The sequence below is a fragment of the Adiantum capillus-veneris genome, chromosome 13 (genome assembly GCF_014529385.1).
Source record: "Adiantum capillus-veneris isolate H3 chromosome 13, ASM1452938v2, whole genome shotgun sequence".
NCBI lineage: Eukaryota > Viridiplantae > Streptophyta > Polypodiopsida > Polypodiales > Pteridaceae > Adiantum > Adiantum capillus-veneris.
Genome location: NC_140943.1, coordinates 104,152,544 through 104,178,391, shown reverse-complemented (window position 1 = coordinate 104,178,391; position 25,848 = coordinate 104,152,544).

Sequence of the window (25,848 nt, the reverse complement as noted above, 5' to 3'; positions counted from 1 at the left end):
ATGCCTGTATCAAATAGTTTCCAATCCGCCCCATTTAGGGGACTTCTCCTTGCCTAATGCTTGCTAAACAAATGATCATTCATCCTTGATAAATACCTACCCTAGTACATTGGCTTTTCATTGTGAAACTGTCTTATTGACTCTAATAAGAAGAGCTAATCTAGCTTCATCCACTTCAAGGGAGTGGGCCTTTGGTTAGTCTATGATTTTGCATAAGTGATCAAGCATTACCTTAGCCATTTCATTTGGGTCTTGCACTACATTACCTTCCCCATTTGTGAGCGAATGGATCGCAACTCCTCTTAACTTTGAGGGCTCTGAAGAAGTACACTTTATTGGTAGCCTTTTGTGAATGTAGGTCTCTTTGAATAATAATCTTGTCTTCCTAAAGTACTTGAGTTGTTGTTCAACCAAGTGATCTTTTGCTGTCAATCACCTCTTGTGCTGAGGGTGGTTGTGCAATGATCTATGAATTTATTTCCCAACTCCATATTTTGGCTCAACAATATAATTAAGAATTGGGCCATTTTTCCTCATTTGGCACTAAAGTTGCCAATTTTCTAAGAAAGTTATGTGGCATTAATCTGGCTTTTGTCAGCACTTCGGCCACACCCATTGTCCCACAATCAGGTGGTCTCTTCTATCAAGATAAATCTACTTTAAAAGCTGTCAAAGAATTCCAAAACAATCTTTGTACTCTCAGTGATTCTAGTCTTCCAGAATGGTCCCTAAGGTTTGTAAAGTGTTCCCTTCTCCAAGCCACACAAATTGAAGTTGAGTCATTTGGTGTTGACCACTAACTTTGGATTTTACATAATAAAGCTTTTTCTACTCCCATCCTTAGTGAGACTTGGGATAACCTTCCCCCATCTACTCTTAAGGATTACCACCTTAAAATTTTGAAGGGTGGACTGTTTTTGGACAAAGGAAAACTCATTAAGACCCCCTTCAACCTCAATTTTATTGATCAAGCTAAATGTGCTTCTAATGCAGGACTCTACATTCACACAAAAGGGATCATGGAATTTGCCAAAAGTAATCTTGACTTCTACAAAAAATGTATTTCAAATGTTTACAGGCCTTACCTAAAGTGTGCTTGCAAATTTCTTGACCCTAAAGCAGCTTGTGAATCTAGTATTATGTGGTTTGACCATGATATCTGGTACATTCTAAACCATCTTGAGCATCTCTTCCTTAAAAAACCAATGGATTTTCATCTTTTCCTATTTTTCTCTCGGCTTGAAGGATATGCCCGATCCCTTGTGATTTCCCAAATTGCTTTTACTGCTTTTAGAGGCATGCTGCTCGATATTCTCAAAGAAGTAAAATTAGTTGAGCTTGGCACTTATCTTAATAACTATACCAATTATAAAGGGGTCAAAATTTCCACTCGTTGAGTTAATTTTATTTGCAAGTGAATCAATTTGTGTTTTTTGGCTAAGGGTGATGCTTTTTGAGTTTATATAAGCATGGAGCTCTCTCATCTGTACACTCTCTATGGTGGCATTGGGGTAGGTGAAATAAGTGCCACTTGAAGGAGAGAGGAAAGAGATTAGATAGAGAGAGAAAAACATATTTGTGGAATAGAGATAGGATTGAGAGAGAGAGAGAGAGAGAGAGAGAGAGAGAGAGAGAGAGAGAGAGAGAGAGAGAGAGAGAGAGAGAGAGAGAGATAATTACGTGAATGAGGGATACATAGAGGGAATGAGAGAGAGGGAGAGCCGACAATTACGTGAGTCACAGAGAGAAAAATATATAGATAGGGAGAAAGAGAAATAGAAAGAGAGGATAATTATGTGACTCAAAGAGAGAGAGAGAGAGAGAGAGAGAGAGAGAGAGAGAGAGAGAGAGAGAGAGAGAGAGAGAGAGAGAGAGAGAGAGAGAGAGAGAGAGAGAGAGAGAGAGAGATGATTGTGAGAGTTTTTTCATATGTTTTTTTGTCATACACACAATCCTATTGACCTCACACATGCACAAATGCACAAAATTATTTGGAGGAACATACACAAACATGCACATGGAAAGAACAAGTCACAGATACCACACAAATAAAAAAGGAGGAAAAAGAAAAAGGATAAGGAGGGATAGGACCACATGCACCCATCATCTACAAAGAATAAAGGTACGTAAGAGAGTGAAGGACAAAAAAGAGTCAAGGATGGTCCTTTGTGCATTTGTGAGGATTATGTGGGATCTTGCAAAAGCATTGGTGATGGAATACTTGACACTATCCGGTGAATGTAGACAAGGATGTACAGGTTCACATTTACTATCATGAACAAATTCAAAAGGGCATTTGTGCAATGATAGGGCCATAATATTTATAGTGCATATTCTCAAGCATATTTTCTTGCATGTTTGAGTAGAGAAATCAGTGGTGATCATCACGCTCTATGGATGACAATTGCAGATGATTTTTAGGACCTTGCGCCACTCATGGCACTAGCTGCTTCAGCCTATATTTACGATATAGAGTCACACATCATATGCAGCACAAGTGACTCTATTGTGCATGCTAAGAGAGATTTGTTACACACAAATCTATGGCACTACAAGTGACAAAGGATATAGGATGGACTGGACATGAATTTTCAGGCAGGGTTGAACAACTCACCATAGTGCTCTTGCTTATGGCTCCCCCTTTTTGTGCTAGCTACACCCTCCTTTTATAGCAATTTTGAAGGCTAGGGTTACTCCTCTAACCATGGTTGGGTTAGATTTTCAGCAATTTATCTAATTTCTTTTGCTTGGAATTATCAAGAAGTTGGTGGGGAAAGAGAGAGGAGAGAAATGGAGGTGATAGGACTTTTCATAGTGGGTTAGTGTTAGTAGAGTTAGTATTAATTTACAAATGGAATTGGATATTTACAATGGGAGTATCCATATAGGATACAAATAAGGAAGAAAAACTCTTAAGAGGTAAGAAAAGGTGGATTTCTTACAAGGTTGATGCTCCAAGTGTCTTGAGTAAGGCCAATTTTGACGCTTGTTGACGGTCCACTAGCTTTGACGGTACATTTTTTCTCCACTCTTGGCCTTCCTTGAGAGACAAGGTAATTGAAGCTGAGTAATCAACCACCATGATGCTGTCTTTTAAGAGAAGAGGCTGAATTTTGTGGTTTTTTTGAAAGATATGGGTAAATTGGAGGAGGAAAAATGAGACTAGGTGGTCAATTTTGGAATGGAATTGTGTGTGGGAGGTATGAGTTCACCATGGTTTCTCTTATTCTTCAAGGTTGAGAAGAAGGTGAGTAGGGCGCAGAGAGGAGTGGTGAGAGAGGTGGGGATGATGAGTGGAGAAGTGTGTGTGAAAGAGGAAAATGATAAAGTGGAAGAGAGAGTGTGGCTGCATAGCATGGGAAAACTGGGGTCCACTAATAAAATCATAGCTCACAGCTCGTAGCTCAAAAAAATATGAAACAATTTGAGGCAAAAGTTCAGCCCACGAGCTACAACTTTTGTTTGTATCACCTTTTCAAATTCGGAGAGCAAGTAAACTTTAAAAATTCAGCAAAACCGACCGTTTTTTTTCACTGCACAAGGTCCTTGTGGGGTCCTTCTTTGGATGATTCTTTTGAATACCTCCAAGAGTGAGCCCTCCATAGTGCATGTATGCATGCCACCTACCCTTGACCTTATTTGGTAGGTCTATAATTGAAGATATTGTTGAGATCATGATATAAGTGAATAGTACAACTAAGAAAATCAAATATTGAGGGGTCTAAAAAATATGTACATGTCAAATATAAATAATATAGGTGGAAAAATATAAAGGGGTCAAAATAAATCTCTCTCATTATAAGTCTACCATAAAAAGATGAATATTTTTGGTGGTCTAATTTATGAGAGTAATAGAGAATATATGTAGGAAGGAAAAAATCACAATAGTGAAAAAAATATACACATAAATAGAACTAGTTTTTTTGGATTTTTCTTGGGATGGAGTTACACCAAATATAAGAGAAGCTTACATGAAAATATTTCTATATGGAATAAAGAATATGAAAAATGGTAAGAAAAATTGTGGTAATGGTGAGGCAATGTACAGAGCATAAATATCACACACCTAGGTAGAAATATTAAAATAAATACCAAAATAATTATGAAAAAATCTTTTATTTAGGCCCTATATACAAAGAAATATTTACATACGCATGGGCCATAATATACTTATATTTTTTATTATTTTTTTATTTTTTTGGCTCAACTAGCCCAATGGCTAGCTAATTGAGGGTTTTTTAAGAAGATATGGGAAAAGTCCCGTGACTCACGCACGCCTATGTACAGTGAAATGGTAGGGATAGCCACAGTGTTTGGGTGATTTTGGTAGGGTGAGGTAACTCACTGTGGCAATTACAAAGAGCCGAAAAACGGCTATCATTAGCCCTCCCCCTGGATGATGGTATATTCATGTACCATCATAGAGCATCTTTTCCAAAGAGAGTGCTTCAGAGTCCTTGACAAGATCTTTATTGTTTGGCCCCTCAGAATTTTGGCTAGAGTTACACTCATGCTTCATGTAACAATACTTACATGAGACAGCGGCCTTTGGACAGATCTTTGGTAGATCCTTTGGTAGAAGGCGACTCAAATAGGGCTTCAAGCGATACCCGTTTACCTTCCTGGAGTGCTCTTTACCATTCAAGTCCATAAGCTGATAGTAACTAGAATTGAAAGCCTTCTTGACTATGTATGGCCCTTGCCATCTAGTTTCAAACTTGGCATCAAAACGATTGTCAAGTCGATTGTCATACCTTAGCACAAGCTCTCCTTCCTTGATGCCTTTGTCCTTCAGTTTCTTGACGTGCGTTTCTTTCGCTTGTGTGGCTTTCCTCTTGTAGCACTCATATGCTGCTTTTCTTTTCCACTCAAGCTCCACTAACGTAAGAAGTCGATCCATCCATACCTCTTGATCATCTTGTGCTCCTTTGCCATGAAGTCGCATTGTTGGAATGTTGAGCTCGATAGGCTGCAAAGCCTCTTGACCATAGACCAAGTGAAATGGTGTGAACTCCGTGGCTTCCCTATATGTGGTTCGATATGCCCACAAGGCACCATCCAAGAAGTCATCCCATAATTTTGTCTTGTTTTGCACCATCTTTCTAATGATTCCTGCAATGACACCATTAGCCTTCTCCACCAAACCATTTGACTGTGGGTAGTATGGTGTGCTATGACGATGTAGAATGTGAAGCTCTTCACAGACTTCTGTGAGCAAGCCCTTCCTAAACCCTGGACCATTATCAGAAACAATCTCCAAAGGTGTGCCAAATCTACAACAAATGTGAGTGTAGACGAATTTGCTCACTGTCCTCTCATTTACCTTTGCCACACTTTGTGCTTCCACCCACCTAGTCATATAGTCTACAGCCACTAGAATGTAGAGTTTACCATTTTTTGTCCTAGGCAGAGGACCCATAGCATCAATGCCCCACTTTTCAAAGGGTCCATTTGCAAGCACGATTTGCCTTGGACCATATACCAATCTTCTATTCCCATTTACCTGACAATTGTGACAACTTTTACACCAATGTTGGACATCCACATGCAGACTTGGCCAAACATACCCCGCAAGTAAAATCTTCTTCACAGTTAATTCTTGGGCAAAATGACCACCACATGCTTCTTCATGCAAACCTTTTAGAATGGCTGGAATTTCCTCAATAGTTGGTACTCTTCTGCATACTTGATTCCTCCCTCTTTGATAGAGGGAGCCTTCTAGGAAGAGATATGCGCTTGCCTTCTTCATGAGTCTCCTCTTCTGAGCCTTCGTGAAGTCTTGTGGAAACTCGCCCTCCAAAATGTAGCTAATAATGGGAGTCAATGACTCCAATCCCTGGTATCTCGGTTGCTTGACAGTTGCTGCCACCATGATGACCTGCACTTCTTTCTCAACACATGTAACTACTTGCTGTGCAAGTAAATCGGCATCTTCATTCTGTTTCCTAGGAATATGATATAGTTGCACTTCTTCAAATTGATTAAACAATCTACAAATGGCATGAACTTTTGTCCGTAAGCTTTCATTCTTGCATGCCCAAATGCCTAAAATCTGTTTAACAATGAGAAGTGCATCTCCCTTTACCATGAGGCGTTGTATACCATGGCCAATACATATTTTTAAACCATGAAGTAGTGTGTCATATTCTGCTTCATTGTTGCTAGTTGAACCTGGTAGATTGACCTTCTCTTTCATGACCACCTCTCCACTTGGGTTGAGCAATACTAGCCCTCCCCCTGCTTTCCCTGTGGCTCGACGAAAAGCTCCATCAAAGAACAAGGTAAAAGCATTAGGAATACTTTTTGGTGGTGGCAATGGTAGGGTCTTTACTTGAGGCACCTTAATTTCCTTCTCATGTACCCTATAAGTGAGAATCCCTGCCAATTGTGCACGCACACTATCTTCTACCTTGAAAGAGTATTGGAACTCTTGCAACTCCATAATCCACTTTGAGATCCTAGTACTAAGATTCATTTGAGATGACACCCAAGGGAACAAATTCTCTGCGGTGAGGATTACAAATGGTTTTTGGAGCAAGTAGGATCTAAACTTTCTCACCGCAAACATGAGAGAAAGCATCATGAGTTCTGCTTCTGTGTAGTCTCTCTCCAAAGCATTCATGACCCTACTAGCAAAGTAGATGGGTCGCATCCTTGTACTGTGGGGATCTTGTTGTAGCAACACGGCACCAATTGTTTCCCTTCCAACACTAGAGCTAACAAAGAATGTGTACTCCCAACAAGGAGGCATGAGTGTTGGTAGCTCTGAAAAAATGACTTTAATGTTACAAAAATACTCTTCAAGCTCATCAGACCATGCAAATTCTACTTGTTGTGTCAACTTTTGCAAAGGATGAAGCAACTCCGAAGCTAAGTGAATGAAGCGTGACATATACTTCACCTTCTGAATGAAAGAGATGACCTCCTTAAGACTCTTTGGTGATGGGAGCTCAATAAGAGCCTTTGTTTTTGAAGGATCCACCTCAATGCCTTTATAGGAAACCTTGTGACCGAGCAAGATCACTTCATCCTCACCTATGTGGCACTTGTCGGGGTTGAGTTGACCTCCCATGTCGTAGAGCTTCTTTAAACCTTCTTCTACCCTTTGTAGATGCAATGATGTTGAGCTATAAATGCAGAAATCATCAATGAACACCCTAATTGACTTTCCAAAGAATGCTTGAAACACCATGTTCATGAAACGTTGGAATGTTGTAGGAGCATTTGTCAGACCAAATGGCATGACTCTAAAAGCATAACAACCCCAAGGAGTGATAAAGGTTGTTTTCAACTGATCTTCCAATGCGATACCTATTTGAAAGTAGCCTGAGTAGCCATCACACACAGTGTACTTCTCATGACCAGCTACCTCATTTAGTATCTCATCCTGAAATGGGAGGGGAAAGTGATCTCTTTTTGTTGCCTCATTGAGTGGACGGTAATCCACACACACCCTCCACTTTCCGTTTGTCTTAGGAGTGACAACAACGGGAGAGACCCACTCTGAATTCTCCACTGGATAAATGAAACCTGCTGCTAGAAGCTTTCTTACCTCCTTGAGTAAAGCCTGCTCCTTGATGACTCCTAGACTTCGTAGCTTCTGAGCCTTAGGTGTGGCCTCTGGCTTCAACTCAATTTTGTGTTGAACAGCATCTACTCCACGCACATCGGTGTAGTCTTTAGCAAAAATCCTAGGAAATTTCCTTAGCACACATTTGAACTCCTCTCTTTCATCCTTTGTAAGTGTTGTTGATAGAATACCTTCGAGCATCCCTTCATCTTGAACACCTTCGTTCTCCAAGCCTTGACAAGAGGTCTCTTGGTTGCTTGGCTTAAACCTTACCCCCATGACTTCGATGGAAGACTCCTCTTCAGTAATGCTGCCGCTACTTTCTTCTTCTGAAGTGCTATCGGTCCAACCTTCTTCCGTCTCACTTTAAGATGATTCTTCATGGAGCTCCTCTTGGCATTGCTCCTTCATGTCAAAGACAACCTTCTTATGATTGTCATTCCTGCAAATTAATTTCCCACTCTCCCAATCCTGCAAAGCTCGCATTTTCATTAGCCATGGTCTTTCTAGGATAAATGGATAACCACTTCCCTTGGTTGACATAACATAAAAATCCACCGCTTTCTTAATGCCAAAGGCCTCTACAAAGACTTTTTTACAAATGCCTACACACCTAGCCTTGCTATTGTTTGCCATCTTGACTTTGATTTCAGGTGTCTCCTGGATGTGCATGCCTAGTCTTTGCATGAGTCCCTCTGTCATGATGCAAATTTGTGCACCCCCATCCACTAGACCTTTCCTAACCAATCTTCCTTTGATGTAGCAGTCTAGCACCGGTGTAATGTCCTCATTCATTTCAGCTTGTGCATTTTTTACAACAGGAAAACTCTCTTTTACCTTTCTCCTAGTGCTAACTGCCTTTGTTAAATCCCTCCTAACTTGTGGGCATAATGCAAGAAACTGAGGCCATGAGATATCAGGACCCTTACCTCGCATGTCTTCCAACAGGTTGTATGGAGCCATACCATGTCCAAGAGGGAAGTCTTGGAGATTGATACGACGTCGAGTCCTCTTAGCTTCCTTGGTCTCCTTTGCCTTCTTGCCTTGTCCATGGTCACTCTGTGATGGGACACCCTCTTTCTCTTTACCTTTTCCTCGGCCACGCTTAATGCCATTTGCTTCCATGTCAACCTCATTTGAGTTTGTCACCTCTACCACATGCACATTTGGATCTGGCAAAGGTGGAACTCCTTCTACCCCTTGTGGAGGTGGTCTTGGTCCATTTGGTCTTTGTAGAAGCCTTGGTTGTTGACCAGTTCCTTCACCTGCATTCATCACTGGGTAATTCAAGTTAGGTCTCCCTGGCTCCCCACGGGGCCAAGGACAATTATACATCCCATGTCCAGACTCTCCGCAATTCCAACATTGCAAGACTCTCCTAGGTCGTGGATCTCGCTCTTCAGACTTCTTTGCTTGTCCCTTTGGACCTACAGCTTGTGCAAGGTGAATTGACAGGCTGCTTAAAGATTCGTTTAACTTCTCAATTACTTCCGCCGTTACCTCAGGAAGCTCCCTCGATGTTGATTCTTGTGACTTACCTTTGGGTCTAAGACCTTCTATTGGAACCTCTCCCCTTAAGCACTTGAGTTTCCTATATTTCTCAGCAGCCCATTTTCAGCTGCATCAAAGGTAGCAAGTGCACCCGCCTCAACTTTTACCTTAAGGTCAGGAAAGAGTCCGGCTATGAACCTCTCCTTCTTTAGAAATTCTGCACCATCACCAGGGTTAGCAACATTTCGTATCCATAGAGCCCAAAGACGTAGAAACTCTTGCTTGTACAAGTAGTAGTCATCTAAGTCTTTTTGTTTATGAGAAACAATGTCTTGCCATAATTTTTGAGTGTTTTGGGGATCAAAGAAGTATTTCTTGAAACGATTCAAAACTTCTGTGTAATTCCCCTTAACTTTCTCAGGCAAAGAGTCAAACCAAGTGCTAGCATCTTTCCTAAGGACCACCTCAAACATTTCTACACGTTCTTGATCAGTTATTATCCTCTTGATACGGCAAGACATCTTGAAATTCGCTAAAAATAATTCTGCATCCTCTCCAGGCTCTCCAAAGAAAAGAGGATACCCAGACATTTGGCGTTGGCTTTCCATTGAATTGATTTCAAAGTGACACCCGTTTTTGTTTTTCTTTCTTAAAAAGATTTACACAATAATGTTTTCTAGCTTGCAATCTATTCTACAACAAAATAAAGATATTCACATCAAACGACCTATGATAATCAATAAGAGGTAGGATGACAGGGTTTGGTGATGCGAGAATTTCTCCTACTCTTTGGGCACCAAACATGAACACCATACGTTGTTGAAAATGGATTTTCCTACTAATTGCAATGTTTATTCTAATGTGTGGAGTGAAATGGAAGGGGAAAACCTCTATTCCTGGGCCATTATCCATGGTCTATGCATGACCTAATGCTTAAAACAAAACAAAAATATAGACGTCCAAACTAAGGTCGTACCTAATGAGAGGCAAAATAAAAGGATTTACTGAAGCGTTTATCTCGGCCAACCTAAGAGGACCTAAAATTCTACGAATGACACGTTGAAATTGCAACTTAGTACTAACAATTATGTGTACCTTTTGCCTTGCAATGGGAATGAAGGGATCATACAAATTTTCGTGATTCATTCAAACTACTTGACTATGCTAAAGGTTGATTCTACACAAAAATACACAAGCCGTTCCTCCGTGGGGGCACCAATTTGAGGCGGTCCGGGGCGGGCAACAAGAAGAGCAACCTCTAGACACCCTTCAAGGCTCCCGTGCTGCTCAATTGGGTTGGGGTTGGAAAAAACAACAAACACACACACAAACCCGCAACCTAACCCTACACAAATTTGGGGCACCACCTAGTTTTGGATGCGAACTAGGACGCGTAGAGAGAGAGAGAGAGAGAGAGAGAGAGAGAGAGAGAGAGAGAGAGAGAGAGAGAGAGAGAGAGAGAGAGAGAGAGAGAGAGAGAGAGAGTGCTCGGGTTGCTTTGAAACGTATCGGCAATGATCAAGCAAACACCACTATATATTTAAGAAAGAGAGAGAAAGGGGGAGGGGGTGCTTGTTGCATTAATACCTTCTTACAAATCTGTCATGACAAATCAAAGTGAGATTAGTATTTGTTCAACATATCTTGCGTAAATTTCACCACAACACATCACAAGAAAAGCCACCCCAATCAGTGTCTTAAGGCCAGGGGAGTCCTCTCCACCCTGTCGCCCTCTTACAGTATGTGGGATTTATGGCTAGATTGATGACAACACCAGAGACAAGCTATCAAGAACTTAACAAAAAACACCAAGACACTTACGCATCATTGTTGTCCATTACTTCACGTTGGAAGGGAGACAAAGTATCCAAGCTTAGTCCAAATCCACCCTCCTTGATTCAGCAAATTTTGGGCTTACACTAGTAGGAGAAATGATAGATTTCCTACTCTCAATTGAATGATCACTCTCTCTCTTACAATGGCATAGAGTTCCCTTGCTAATCCCCTATTACAACACATGCACATGCATAAGACAATGAGCTTCCACTCAAGAGCTCCTTCTAGAGAGGTTGAGCTTGGCTTCTCAAGCTATAGCATAGTGCTCTTGCTTATGGCTCCCCCTTTTTGTGCTAGCTACACCCTCCTTTTATAGCAATTTTGAAGGCTAGGGTTACTCCTCTAACCATGGTTGGGTTAGATTTTCAGCAATTTATCTAATTTCTTTTGCTTGGAATTATCAAGAAGTTGGTGGGGAAAGAGAGAGGAGAGAAATGGAGGTGATAGGACTTTTCATAGTGGGTTAGTGTTAGTAGAGTTAGTATTAATTTACAAATGGAATTGGATATTTACAATGGGAGTATCCATGTAGGATACAAATAAGGAAGAAAAACTCTTAAGAGGTAAGAAAAGGTGGATTTCTTACAAGGTTGATGCTCCAAGTGTCTTGAGTAAAGCCAATTTTGACGCTTGTTGACGGTCCACTAGCTTTGACGATACATTTTTTCTCCACTCTTGACCTTCCTTGAGAGACAAGGTAATTGAAGCTGAGTAATCAACCACCATGATGCTGTCTTTTAAGAGAAGAGGCTGAATTTTGTGATTTTTTTGAAAGATATGGGTAAATTGGAGGAGGAAAAATGAGACTAGGTGATCAATTTTGGAATGGAATTGTGTGTGGGAGGTATGAGTTCACCATGGTTTCTCTTATTCTTCAAGGTTGAGAAGAAGGTGAGTAGGGCGCAGAGAGGAGTGGTGAGAGAGGTGGGGATGATGAGTGGAGAAGTGTGTGTGAAAGAGGAAAATGATAAAGTGGAAGAGAGAGTGTGGCTGCATAGCATGGGAAAACTGGGGTCCACTAATAAAATCATAGCTCACAGCTCGTAGCTCAAAAAAATATGAAACAATTTGAGGCAAAAGTTCAGCCCACGAGCTACAACTTTTGTTTGTATCACCTTTTCAAATTCGGAGAGCAAGTAAACTTTAAAAATTCAGCAAAACCGACCGTTTTTTTTCACTGCACAAGGTCCTTGTGGGGTCCTTCTTTGGATGATTCTTTTGAATACCTCCAAGAGTGAGCCCTCCATAGTGCATGTATGCATGCCACCTACCCTTGACCTTATTTGGTAGGTCTATAATTGAAGATATTGTTGAGATCATGATATAAGTGAATAGTACAACTAAGAAAATCAAATATTGAGGGGTCTAAAAAATATGTACATGTCAAATATAAATAATATAGGTGGAAAAATATAAAGGGGTCAAAATAAATCTCTCTCATTATAAGTCTACCATAAAAAGATGAATATTTTTGGTGGTCTAATTTATGAGAGTAATAGAGAATATATGTAGGAAGGAAAAAATCACAATAGTGAAAAAAATATACACATAAATAGAACTAGTTTTTTTGGATTTTTCTTGGGATGGAGTTACACCAAATATAAGAGAAGCTTACATGAAAATATTTCTATATGGAATAAAGAATATGAAAAATGGTAAGAAAAATTGTGGTAATGGTGAGGCAATGTACAGAGCATAAATATCACACACCTACGTAGAAATATTAAAATAAATACCAAAATAATTATGAAAAAATCTTTTATTTAGGCCCTATATACAAAGAAATATTTACATACGCATGGGCCATAATATACTTATATTTTTTATTATTTTTTTATTTTTTTGGCTCAACTAGCCCAATGGCTAGCTAATTGAGGGTTTTTAAAGAAGATATGGGAAAAGTCCCGTGACTCACGCACGCCTATGTACAGTGAAATGGTAGGGATAGCCACAGTGTTTGGGTGATTTTGGTAGGGTGAGGTAACTCACTGTGGCAATTACAAAGAGCCGAAAAACGGCTATCATTATAGATATGTAGAAAAATATATACGTAAGAAAATATGTCTTGGTATATTATTATGCACACTAATCCAAAGCTCACCTAGCTTTCGTCTAGCATAATAAACATGAAACCATGATTACATTGACAAACATTATCAACACCAAAAACATGTCTTCAATCAAACTAGAAAAGTGGCACCCAAACACCATAGATAACACCATAGTCATAGTGGTCCCATACACATCATAGTCTTGAAAAAATCATAGACAAAACCAATGTAGATGTCAATTAGAGGCAATGTGATTTGGGCTCATACTACTGATGCCAATCTGTCTCCTCGTCACTATCTGCATCAAGTGCTGGAACATCACCGGGCCTTGTAGCGTGCAAGATGCTATTGAATGACCTATGGATCACTATCCACACAAAGGTAGTGTCTAGACAACTCAACACAGACATAGTCCAAGCCACCACACCTTTAAAAAAAAAGAAACGATGGAAGTGTCCCATAGTAAATGTCCGCATGAGCTAGCTGAAAAGAAAAGAAACATGCACATATTTACTTTGTGTAACATAGTCTAACAAGACATAGTAGCATGCATATATACTTACCAAAATAAGTCAAGGCTATGCTCTGTGGCACCTCTAAGAGCGCATCTCCAATGTACTCTCCATCACCATGTTCGACCAATATCCTGGATTTGGCATTGAGCAAGCACGTTGTTGTCCATGCTCTCTCCATCTCATCGGTCGTAGATAGGATGTTGACCCTTTCGATAAAAAATCCTAGCAATAGTGTCTCCACGAGCAAATTACAATTAGAGTGTGATCTAAATAAAGAAGTTTCAAGGAAACTACGACTATGCTTTTTCAATCAGCAACAAATAACTTTACTTACTCTCTCAATATCAATGGTCTTCCATACATAACCATTGAGGGTCAAAATAAGGACAGTGTGCAACATTTTGAATCCATCTCAACACTGTCACCGAATACAATGCCAAAGTGAGGAGTGGAGTTCAGGGTGATGTATCACCCATTGTGTGTCACATACCTAGAAGCTATTATGGCCACTTTCTTACTCAATTTTTGAGATAATTGGTTCCGTGGACGGACCTGCATATTATTCTATTGAATGCATATCTCTTCCATGAAAGGGTGTGCATTTTAGTTTTTTTAAAGTTTTAAAATTGTCATGGAATAGAGGTGAAAATAAATGAGAGCCATGCTCATTGAGTTTGTGAAGAATACATACCTCGTTCTCCGAAAATTTCTCAACTTTAAAATTTGTTGAATAATCCGCAAACAAAAGAGAGGCCACTTCATTGCTCTTTTCCCCATCAACATTGGCTAAATGTAGAAAATCCAAGATCCTGCATACAATCAAACACATGTATTTCAAACATTCAACACACCACATAGTCAACCTTTCTTCTAGGATATGTATTTACCATTTCTCATCATCGAGAGAAATTTTGTGAACATTTAGCATGTTGCCAATAGCGGTCACATCTATGGACAGTACTGCATAATCTGAAAATGAAGTATTCATCAAGACTTGTTGAGTAGACAAAAAGTGATGCTGGATATCTTTACAAGCAAGTTTACTTGTGGAACCCTGGGCACCTTTTTTGCTCTTTTTGGGGGACTTCTTTGGCTTCTTGGATTGAACAAATTCCAATCATTTCTTTATAGAGGAGATTCTACTAGTGCCTTCTCTTTTTGAAGAGGTGGCTTTCTTGGAAGTTGAGCCAATGTCCTCAATAACCTCTTCATTTATTTCAAATATGTGCTCAAAAGAAAACAAGAATATATTTCACTCACCAACTTAGTTAAAAAATATAAGCACTTTAACATTTTTGTACTTTTTATCAATGCAAGAAAAATGACATTTATATAAGTTTCCTTCGCTGCGTGGGTAGGTGCCATGAGCGTATTCTAGCCACCAAGGGCAATACTCAATTTCTCAATAAAACAAACCATGATCTCTCATCCATAGTGGATACATGCACTCTTTAGATAAGAGGTCCCTTCAACTTTCAACTACACCTGGCAGCTTCTCCCCAACAAATTCTGATTGTAAAGTTGAATTGGCCATCTACATAGATGCAAAGTGAATTTAACTTTGTTTGAGTTCCTTTAGCAAGTTTTTTATTTATTTATTATAAAAACTTTAAGCGCAAAACAAAATATCAACAATAAAGTTATCAATTGCATCACATGAATAAAATTCTCCTCAAAGATTCCATGAGCTCTCGAATTTTTTGTCGCGACTCTTTGGTGTTGAGCTTAGTCCAAAGCTCTACAAAAGATTTATCAATATGCTCCCTCAACTGATGAGGAAACCATGCTTCCAAACCCTCCGAAATTTCATCAATCATTTTCCCTTTGATCCTTAACCAATACTTTAAGATACTTCTCCAATACCATTCTTTACACAAATACATTCTAAATTTTATGGGACTAATGTAACACTTAGAAGCAATTTCATCAATATGACAATGCATCAAAGAGTGAAATATTTATTTTTTCCTATAAAGAAGCCAAATAAAAAACCCATAAATGCATAGATTCTTTTGTTGATTTCATGTACATTCTTTAGACAAGGATTATTACCTCTTAGGTGATATTTTGGAAGTGGCCAAAGAGTGGACCGTGTCTCTGGTAAGGCCACCTGGTCCTTTCCTTTTACCTACTTGAAGTTAAATAACAACGAGAAGAACCTTGGCCTTTGGCGGAATTGGCAATGGCCAATATCTATGTTCCATTTGCACCAAATGAAATTCAAGCCTTGTCAACTTACAATTTTGTAGAAATTCAAACATGTATGGTTAGTAGGAAAGTGTTTATTTTATAAGCTCTTTCTTTGAATATTTTTTCTACTCTTCCTTGAGCAGAGTTCCTTTTCTGGCATTGTCAATGATGGATAGTTGATCTCTTGCATCTCTTTGATAAGTGACATGTCAAACTCTTTCTTTTCATGAGCAAAGAAAAAAAAAGTTAGATTTCAAAAATACCTAGCATTAGAGATTACATAGAAAGTATACTTTGGAGTTAAAAAGTATACCTTCATATGAGCATTTGCAATAAAAAGCATGAGCGTTGTACCAACTCCCATTGAATGCCTTTTTCTCACAAGCAAGGTCTACCTCTATCCATCGAATTCAATCTTGCGGAAAGTCTTTTATTAGACACTCTTTGCTTACCACGACCAATTTTTGAAACAAGGAGATCTCCTGACCAAATTTTGTGTTCACAATGGTTCTACCAATCCCAAACCATAAAGTAACAAACACGTAAGGATTTGACAAGGAAAAGAGCAAGAGCATAGCATGTACATAGTGATATAATAAAGAACAAGGAATGAGCTCACTCATTTTGAGAGCAAAGAGCTAGCATAAGCTCTCCCTTGGCACTTTGATCAACAGTGACAAAGTGACACTTAACAGAACATTGTCTCCATCTTATCATAAAATTTTCTAAAACAATAAAGGGGCAGATTAGATGGCATAGCATGATACAATACAACCTTACTAACAACAAAGAACAAACACTTACGCGGTTTTATTAAGCGCATCCGAGTTTTCAAGCAATTATTGCCATCCCATACAATAAATGTTTTTCCTCTTAAGTCTTCCCACTCAAGAGGAAAGGAATTATCAAAATCATCGATTATTTCTTGCCATATAGGACTTCTTCCTTGTCCACATCAAAAACATGATGTAGATCATTACAAGGCTTCTTAAATGACATAATAAATGGAGCTCCCATGACATTGTATACATACATTGTTAGGAGTTTTTTGGAAGAAGTGATTGCACATATGTACATACACATGCATGGTGCATCAAATAAAGAATTTCCTATTTTCCAGAGTCAGGTGGTTACGTGGGGCCCACATGTGTACAGGTAGGACAACGTGTACATAGTACATTGATTTTCCTTATCACCAAACCCAGTGTGTTTTTATATAATAATGAGGAGTTGATAGCGCGTAAAACTTCTCAAGGAAGCTATCCGCGGGCCGATGAAATGAGGTAAGTAGGTGTGTCAGATGGCATCTAGTGGCGTCAGGAGGTCGAATGGGGTTAATACTTGCATGTGGGTAAGCGAGGACACAATGTGGGTGTTTTTTTGTGATGAATTATGCAGAAAGGTCATCATGAGAACTTTATTTGGGGCCACTTCACGTGGTTGCGAGATGCATTATTGGAAAAAGTTGAGTGCCAAGTGTGCGGATGGATGTAAAAGGGTGACAAAAATGCACTGCGTGGCCAGTTTTGGCATGTTCGGGGTCCGTTTGAGGTCAATCAAAAGGCCGAAGGTGCCCAAGTGATAAAGTAAAATGTGGAAACTGAAAAACCTGAGAAAAAGACCAGAAAAACATGGAGAGAAGAGGAGGAACAACCGCAACTGAGTTTTTGCTATTTTTGGAGCCCGTTTTGGCCGTAAACTGCTCATCCGAGGTCAGATTTGAGCACTTTGATATTGTAGACTAGGTTTTTGGACCGTTCCAGACACAATGGTGCTGTCCATTTTTCCAAATTACTCATTTTTTTCTATTTTTTTGGTTGTGTAAATTTCTTCTTTGAGCGAAGCCTCTGCTTCAATTTGTGATTGTATCTGGCATATTTCATCCATATTGTGTGAGCTATTTGCCCCATTGGTGTTTGACCAAGATCAATTGTGTCTAAAAATAAGAAATATTCATCTTTTGAGCTGAGTTTTTGGGTGTGTGTGTGTGCGTGTGCGTGTCTCTATGTAGAGTGGGCAAATGGGTAGTCTCTCTTCTCTCACTCCGTCGGTGTGTTCCTTGTCTCAGCCAGGTGGGTTGTGTAAGCCGAGTGGTGCCCCATAGTGTGTGTGTGTGTGTGTGTGTGTGTGTGTGTGTGTGTGTGTGTGTGTGTGTGTATCATCCCAAGAGTGTGTCGGATCATTATAGAGGCGTTGTGTGTGTTTCCATCCTGCTCACATTCTTTTGGTGCCCCCACGGAGGATCTTCTTCGAGTACCTTCAGCTTCGGGATTTGGGATTACAGGTTGCAAATACAGGTTAAAGGTTACAGATACAGGTATAGGTACATGTTATTCACACAAGTACAGGTAGCTGGAGTAGAGTGATATACTGGCAAGTGGGAGTCACTTTGCAGTTGACGTGGGTATGCATCATTTGGCGCCTGTTTGAGAGCATTGTCTGGTATTGTACGTTACTTGTGGATACTGCCATTGTATGCCTTTGTGGAGCCATACTTGGTTTTATTGGCAGTCCCAACCATTTTTGAGACTTAACTATACGAGATTTTCATAAGCTTTTGTGAGAGGGTCGATAGTGTAAGGTTTTATTGAGCTAGGGGATTCTCAAATGTGAGATCCTTTCGGTGATTCAGGTGGCCGAAGCACCCTTTTCGTGCCTTGCTAGGCTATGTACTAGTTATTTCTACTTGATGCTCGAGTTCTGTTATTGGCAGATTATGCATACATATATAGTCTATATTTTGGGTTCTTACTGCTCTACTTATGGGAAAACTTTGTCAAAAATTTTCCAAGTTGTGATGGCTGGTTTTTTTGTCTTTTGAGCCATTTATGCTGCTAAAATTCTTGCAAAATTCGAGGATAAGTCAGGTGTGCCTTCTTGGGAGCTGCATGGTTGGCTTTATTGGACGATCAAAACGGACCTCAATTCACTCCTTTTTATTTAACACAAAGAATCTAGATAAATGTTCATGTGTCCAAGAAGATTTTTTTCCGAAAACGCATAGTCTTTATGTTCGGGCCAAGAAGATTAAGAGAGATACTGGAATGCCCTTTGCCTGTTGTAATTCCGATGATTAACTATGAAAACTCATTTGATGTGCATGTGTTTGTCCTTATCTAAAGATGAGCTCCATTGAAGTTTTTGGGGATTGAGTCAGTCAAAAGTTTTGGGTTCTTGTACGTGTGTTCAAAGGGGTTCTCAAAGCATCAAAACTTGGGTAACCATGGAATTCTCTTATCCGAAATTTCATGGAAGAAGTGATGAAGATGTGGAAGACTTTTTGGAAAAGATGGAGGTTGGCTACATCAGCAATCAAATACATGATCCTGCATATATGTTACGTCTTCTCCAAATCTGTTTCAAGAGTGAAGCACAAGTTTGGTCCAAAGCATTTGAAGAGGAGTTGCGTGCGGCTGATCCACCCGTGAGATTAACTTGGGACAATCTGAGACATGGATTGGAAGTGGAGTTTGTGAAGAAAGAAGATCCTAACAAAGTGTGGCAAGAAGTACAGGGTTTGGTGCAAAGGGAAGGTGAGCCAGTAGATGCGTACAAACATAAGTTTTCAGTGGCATGGGAGAGGATGTGCAAGGCCCTAGCACCACAAGTACCCCCAACTGACATGATGAAGAAGGAAAGGTTCTTGGCTGGTCTTTGGGAGATTATATGTTGGAGAGTGGAGCTAAAGAAGCCTAGGACATATGAAGATGCATTAGAGGTAGTGAGGAACAAAGAGTGGAAACTAAGAAGAATGAGTTAGCAAGGAGTAGAGTCTTTGCCCAAGAGGTCTGAGTTTCAGCCTATGGATTCTTTGCAAGGTCGCATGCCAGGTGTTCATCATGAACTAGTGGTTTCTGTTACTCCTCAGGCTATGCCAGCACTGGTCACTACAACAGTGCAAGATGATGGGCTAAGGCAAGTTTTAGATTTAATGAAAAATCTCAACCTAAATATGCTAGGTAAGGTGGGAAATAATTGAGGTCGGGAGAGGTTTGCAAATCATCAAGGAGGTGAAGAAAAACCCAGGAATGGTGTTGGACAAAGTGATGGTAGGTTCTGGAGGTAGACGACCACGTGTTATAATTGCGGAGGGTTGGGCCACATCAGCCCGCAATGTGATAAGCCACCAAGGATGGGGGGAGACACGTATCCATTGCCAAGGCAGGTGCTAACTAGGTCAAATGATTATGGCATTGAAACTAAGGGAGAAGAAGGAACCAGTGGATTAACCCAAGAGGAAAAGGGAAAGACAAAAGTGATAAGTGTGGTCACCTTGGAGAAGGCAGCAAAGCTTGAGGATACATTAGTGATGCCTATTAGGAAGATCCACACAGGATAAGGAAGGAAAAAGTGTCCCACGTCCTAGTAAGAAGAAGGGAAAGAGCCATGAAGGCGAGGATGTCAAGGCCAAGAGGAAAAGAAGGGCTCGTTGCAAGTTTCATGTTTCAGTTTTGCCACTAGGGGATGGGCAATTAAGTTATGACTTGAAGGAGGATCTGACAAGCAGATGTTACTTTTGGGCAGCTTATAGAGATGGTGCCTAAGCTAAAGCGATAGTGAAAGAGGATGGTTAACCCAATGGAGAAAGAACCAGAGAGATCAGTGAAGGTGTTGGCAATGGATGAGCTACCAAACATTGCCCAATAGTATATGTGTGGCACAAAAGAAAAAACTGGGACAAGGTCATGTTGATGGAGAAGCCCAAATATGTGTCATAACACACTCATGCGTTGAGAAGATGGGTCTTACAATGACTCGGGTGTCAGGCTTTTGGATCAGATTGGCAAACCATCAGAAAGTAAAATGTTTGGGTGTTGTAAAGAGCTTAGAAGTGGAGGCGTATGATGAAAAGGCAGTGGTTGATTTTCATGTGATGCCAGTGAGGTTGGGAGAATATCCTATTATATTGGGTAGACCATGGTGACGTGCAGTGGAAACTGTTCAAGATTGGAGACGTGGTACGACTAGCCTATATGGAAACATAGGTGCCAAGAAGCTATATAATATGGACACAAGGAAACAATTGAAGAACTTTATGAAGATGAGGATGAGTCTAGTGATGAAGACTATTCCACAGTGTCTGACGAGGACAATGATAATACTACTAGCAGTGATGAGGATGTTGATGTTGCATTTCTTCTGATGGACAAAGAAATCCATGAGTCTGGTTTAGTTGCATTTGCAAATGAGATTGAAGATGAAAGTGAAGGGCCTTATGAAGTGATTGAAGGGCTGATGCAAACCAAGGTTGAATTGTCAAAGAAGCAGGAATTGATGACACAAATGATCAGTGGAGACCTCTCAGTTATGGAGAAGGAGATATATTTGCACATGCTGGCTAGTTTTCCTGATTTGTTCATTACTTCATATGAAGAGATTAGAGGGTTCAAAGGAGAAGATATGCATATAGAGTTGAAAGAAGGTGCTAAGCCAGTGCGGCAAAGGCTAAGAAGGATGGGTCAAGAGAAGATGGGAGCCTTGCAGGAAGAGGTGGACAAGTTATTGAAGGCAGGGTTCATAGTTCTAGTGGAGACCACAAAATGGGTGAGTCCAGTAGTAGTCAGCCCAAAGAAGGATGAAAAGTAGAGTATTTGTGTATATTTTAAATCCTTAAATGCAGCCACTAAGAAGAACCCATATCCTCTTCCATTCATTGATCAGATCTTGGATTTAGTGAGACAGGTTATGAGAGGTACAGTGTGTGTGATGGTTTTTCAGGCTATTTTCAATTGAAGATTGCTCTTAAAGACCGGATAAAGAAAACTTTCATTATGCCATGGGACTGTTATTGCTACACCGTATTGCCATTTGGGTTGTCAAATGGACCATCTTTCTATCAAGAGAGAGAACATTGGGTATTGGAACGATTCATTGGTAGTTGTGTTAAAGCTTTTATGGACGACTTCTGTGTCTACAATAGTAGGGATTAACACCATGAGAAGATACAGATGGTATTGGCTTGATATGATGAACGTGGAGGACAACTAAATCCAAAGAAATGTCATCTAGCACAGCCAAGGGTGAAGTTATTGGGCCATATGGTGTCAGAAAATGGCATTGAGGCTGATCCAGACAAGGTTAAGTCTATTATTCTTCTTCCATCGCCTACGAGTACAAAGCAATTGGCAACCTTTATACACAAAGTAAAGTACATGGCACGGTTTATTCCATTGTCTTGTGAGCTCCTTTATCCATTACAACAAGTGGCAAAGCATGATCCATTGCAATGGGATGACAAGTGTGAGGAAGTGTTTCAAGAGGTGAAAGAGGTGTTAGGGGGGGCTATCAGTGATGCAAGCTCCGGATTGGGAGCAAGCGTTTTATGTAAATCCATCAGTAGGGGATGATGCCATTGGAGCCATGCTGTTGAAAAAGGAGAAGGGAAGCCATTGTATGAGGCCAGTTTATTGTGCAAGTCGAGTGAAGTTGGTAGCAGAGAGAAAATTCTCGGAAGTAGAGCAAGTGATGGCCAGTGTAATATTTGCTTGCCGATGATTTTGTCTTTAGAGAAAATTCTCGGAAGTAGAGGAAGTGATGGACAATGTAATATTTGCTTGTTGATGATTTTGTCATTACTTGCTACCATGACCTTTTGTTTTCTTAATAAGTTACACATTTTTTCCATAGTTAATTAATGGCACTAACATGTCAAATGTGGTGAAGAAATGGGTAATTGAGCTGCAAGAGTTTGAGTTCTCTTTTCTAGTGGAAGACAGTACAAGAGCTACCCTAGGTGATTTGTTGACTTACAAGGAGAATCCCTTGTTGTTAAGGAAGAGGTGGAGAGAAGGGTAGTTAAAAAAGTTCCACATATCAGCAATGCACATGTGTTGTTCTTTGATGGTTCATACAGAAAGATCCATGATGCGGCTTAGGGGGTATAGCACTTTATGATCCAGAGGGGAAGCTAGTATGCAAGAGAGGGTTCAAATTGGATGCGCATAGTAACAATGAGGCTGAATATGCTACGTTGGAATCCAGATTACACATTTTTTTGAAGCATGGGATTAGAAGGTTGAGCATAAAAGGTGATGCCTTGTTAGTTGTGAAGCAAGTGTTGGGTGTGTGGAAGAGCAAGAACACCTCATTGAAGGAAATGTGTTTTAGAATTAAAGGCCTGTTAAAAAAGTTTGAAGCATGGAGCATTAGACACATTGAACGTGCTCTAAATGGAGAGGCACATGAAGCAGCTCAAAGCATGATTGGGGAGCTATTTGTGTTGAGGACCAATTTACTTCTTTATCATGGCCGAGAAAGTTTGGTTCAAGAAGAGGAGTTTTTGCTAATAGGAATCATTCCAAAGGATATTCAAAAGTTTAAGAAGTATACTTTTGTGCGTAGAGCATCCAAGTACATATTGATTGGTGATGTCTTAAACATGAAAGGGGATGATCTCGTGTTGAGACGTGTACCTTGGAGGGAGGAGCTTTATAGAGTGTTGGAAGAGAATCACGAAGGCACATGTGGCGGACATTTTTCTCTAAAGATCACCTTGCATAAGATCTTGCAAGAGGGGTATGTATGGCCTAGTTTGCACAAGGATGTTCACCATTGGTGTAGGTCTTGCAATAGGTGTCAAGCATTTGGGAAGAGAGTGTTAAAGCCAAAGCTATGAAAAACCATTATGGCATTTGATGTGTTTGAAAAATGGGAGACTGATGCAGTAGGCCCGTTACCTATCACAAGTAGGGGCAAAAGCTATACTTTGATTGCAATGGACTATCTCTCTAGATGGGTAGAGGCTATAGCAATAAAACAAATCACTGCAAAGGATGTGGCAAAATTTGTGTACGATGAAATATGTTGCAAGTTTGGGGTGCCACTGGAGCTACTTTCGGATAAGGGGCCAGGATTTAGAGCTAAGCTATTAGACTTTTTATGCGCAAAGATGAAGATTAGGCACCAACATACCACTCCTTATTATCCACAATGTAATGGCTTAAATGAAAGATTCAATGGTGAGTTGGCACAAATTCTTTTGAAAGTGACAGAGCACCAAGGAAAGATTTGGGATTTGGAATTGCCTAGTGCATTATGGGCTTACCGTACTTCGGTAAAGACAGGTACAGGGTTTAATCCATTTCATTTGGTATATGGAAAGGAATCACTATTGCCTGTGGAAGTAGAGTTGCCTACAGTCAAGATGTTAGAAAAGTTGCTTGGGTAGTCCAATAATGCATTCAAAGAGAGGCTCTTACAAATTACAAGAGGTTCAACTGGATAGGATGAGTGCATTGGAACATTATGGGCAGATGCAAGATAAGGCTTTAGAAAATATAAATGAAAAGTTCAAAAGTAAGGGTATCAAGAAACATGACTTGGTTTTGCGCTACAACAGTAAGCTGGACAAGACATGCCAAAAGAAGTTTCAAATTAAGTAGGAAGGCCCTTTCAAGGTAGTGGAGTGTTTTTTGAATGGTACATATCAGTTGGATAACCTGGATGGATTCTACATAAGTCAAGGGTAAATGGATTGCGTCTTAAATTTTATCATGCTAAATTGATGATGGTGGAGAAAGATGAGCTGTCTGCAGAACAAGTAATACCTGTGAGGGATGAGGAGACCTGTGATGCGGCGAGTCTCATGTCTCTTTTTGCTGCTGCTGATCATGAATGATCTAGCAGGCTAGGGGATGGCCAAATTATGTTAGGAGCTTTTTGGAAGAAGTGATTGCGAATATGTACATACCCATGCATAATGCATCAAATAAAGAATTGCCCATTTTTCAGAGCCAGTTGGTTACGTGGGGCCCACATGTGTACAGGTAGGACAGCGTGTACATAGTACATCGATTTTCATTATCACCAGTACCACTATGTTTTTTCTATAATAATGAGGAGTTGATAGTGCGTAAAACTTCTCAAGGAATCTATCTGCAGGCGGACGACATGAGGTAAGCAGGTGCGTCAGATGGCATCTAGTGGCGTCAGGAGGTCGAATGGGGTCAATACTTGCACGTGGGTAAGTGAGGACACAATGTGGGTGTTTTTTTGTGATGAATTATGCAAAAAGGTCATCATGGGAACTTTATTTGCGGCCACTTCACGTTTTTGCGGGATGCATTATTGGAAAAAGTTGAGTGCCAGGTGTGCGGATGGATGTAGAAGGGAGACAAAAATGCACTGCGTGGCCAGTTTTGGTTTGTTCGGGGTTCGTTTGAGGTCAATCAAAAGGCCAAAGGTGCCTAAGTGATAAAGGAAAGTGTGTACACTGAAAAAACTGAGAAAAATACCAGCAAAATGTGGAGAGAAGAGGAGGAACAACCGCAACTGAGTTTTTGCTGTTTTTGGAGCTTGTTTTGGCCTTAAACTGCTCATCTGAGGTCGGATTTGAGCACTTTGATATTGTAGACTAGGGTTTTAGGCTGTTTCGCATGCAATGGTGCTACCCATTTTTCCAAATTACTCATTTTTTTTTTGTTGTTTTGGCTGTGTAAGTTTCTCCTTTGAGCGAAGCCTCTGCTTCAATTTTGTGATTGTATCTGGCATATTTCATCCATATTGTTTGAGCTATTTGCCCCATTGGTGTTTGCCCAAGCTCAATTGTGTCTAAAAACTAGAAATATTCCTCTTTTGAGTTGAGTTTTTGGGTGTGTGTGTGGAGTAGGAAAATGGGTAGTCTCTCTCCTCTCACTCCATCGGTGTGTTCCCTGTCTCGGTCAGGTGGGTTGTGTAAGCCGAGTGGTGCCCCATTGTGTGTGTGTGTGTGTGTGTGTGTGTATCATCCCAAGTGTGTGTGTCATGTCATTATAGAAGTGTTGTGTGTGTTTCCATCCTACTCACAATGCCTCAAACCTTTTCACTAAACCCTCAGGGCCTGGAATGATCGCTCTAATGGCTTTGTTTTCCATCAATCTACAGAGAGGAATGCGAGGAGGTTCTCTACCTCTAATATTTACAATAAAAACCTCTACAATCTCCTCCAATATGCGACCATGAACATCCTCTTTAAATCCTGTAGGATGATTGACAGGTTTAGCAACAATTGTTGCTGCTTCAGAAACACTTTGGGCCATGTTTACCTCTCCACCTTGTGTAGCATGAATATCTATGGTCTCCTCTTCCTCATGTACATCACCCATAATGTCCTCATTAATTGGTACATGCAATGAACCCTCTTTTTGATAGACATTGAAAGAAGCAATTGAAGACTGTGGATTGGCCTTATGTCCTATAGTGCCAGACGTTAATGTGT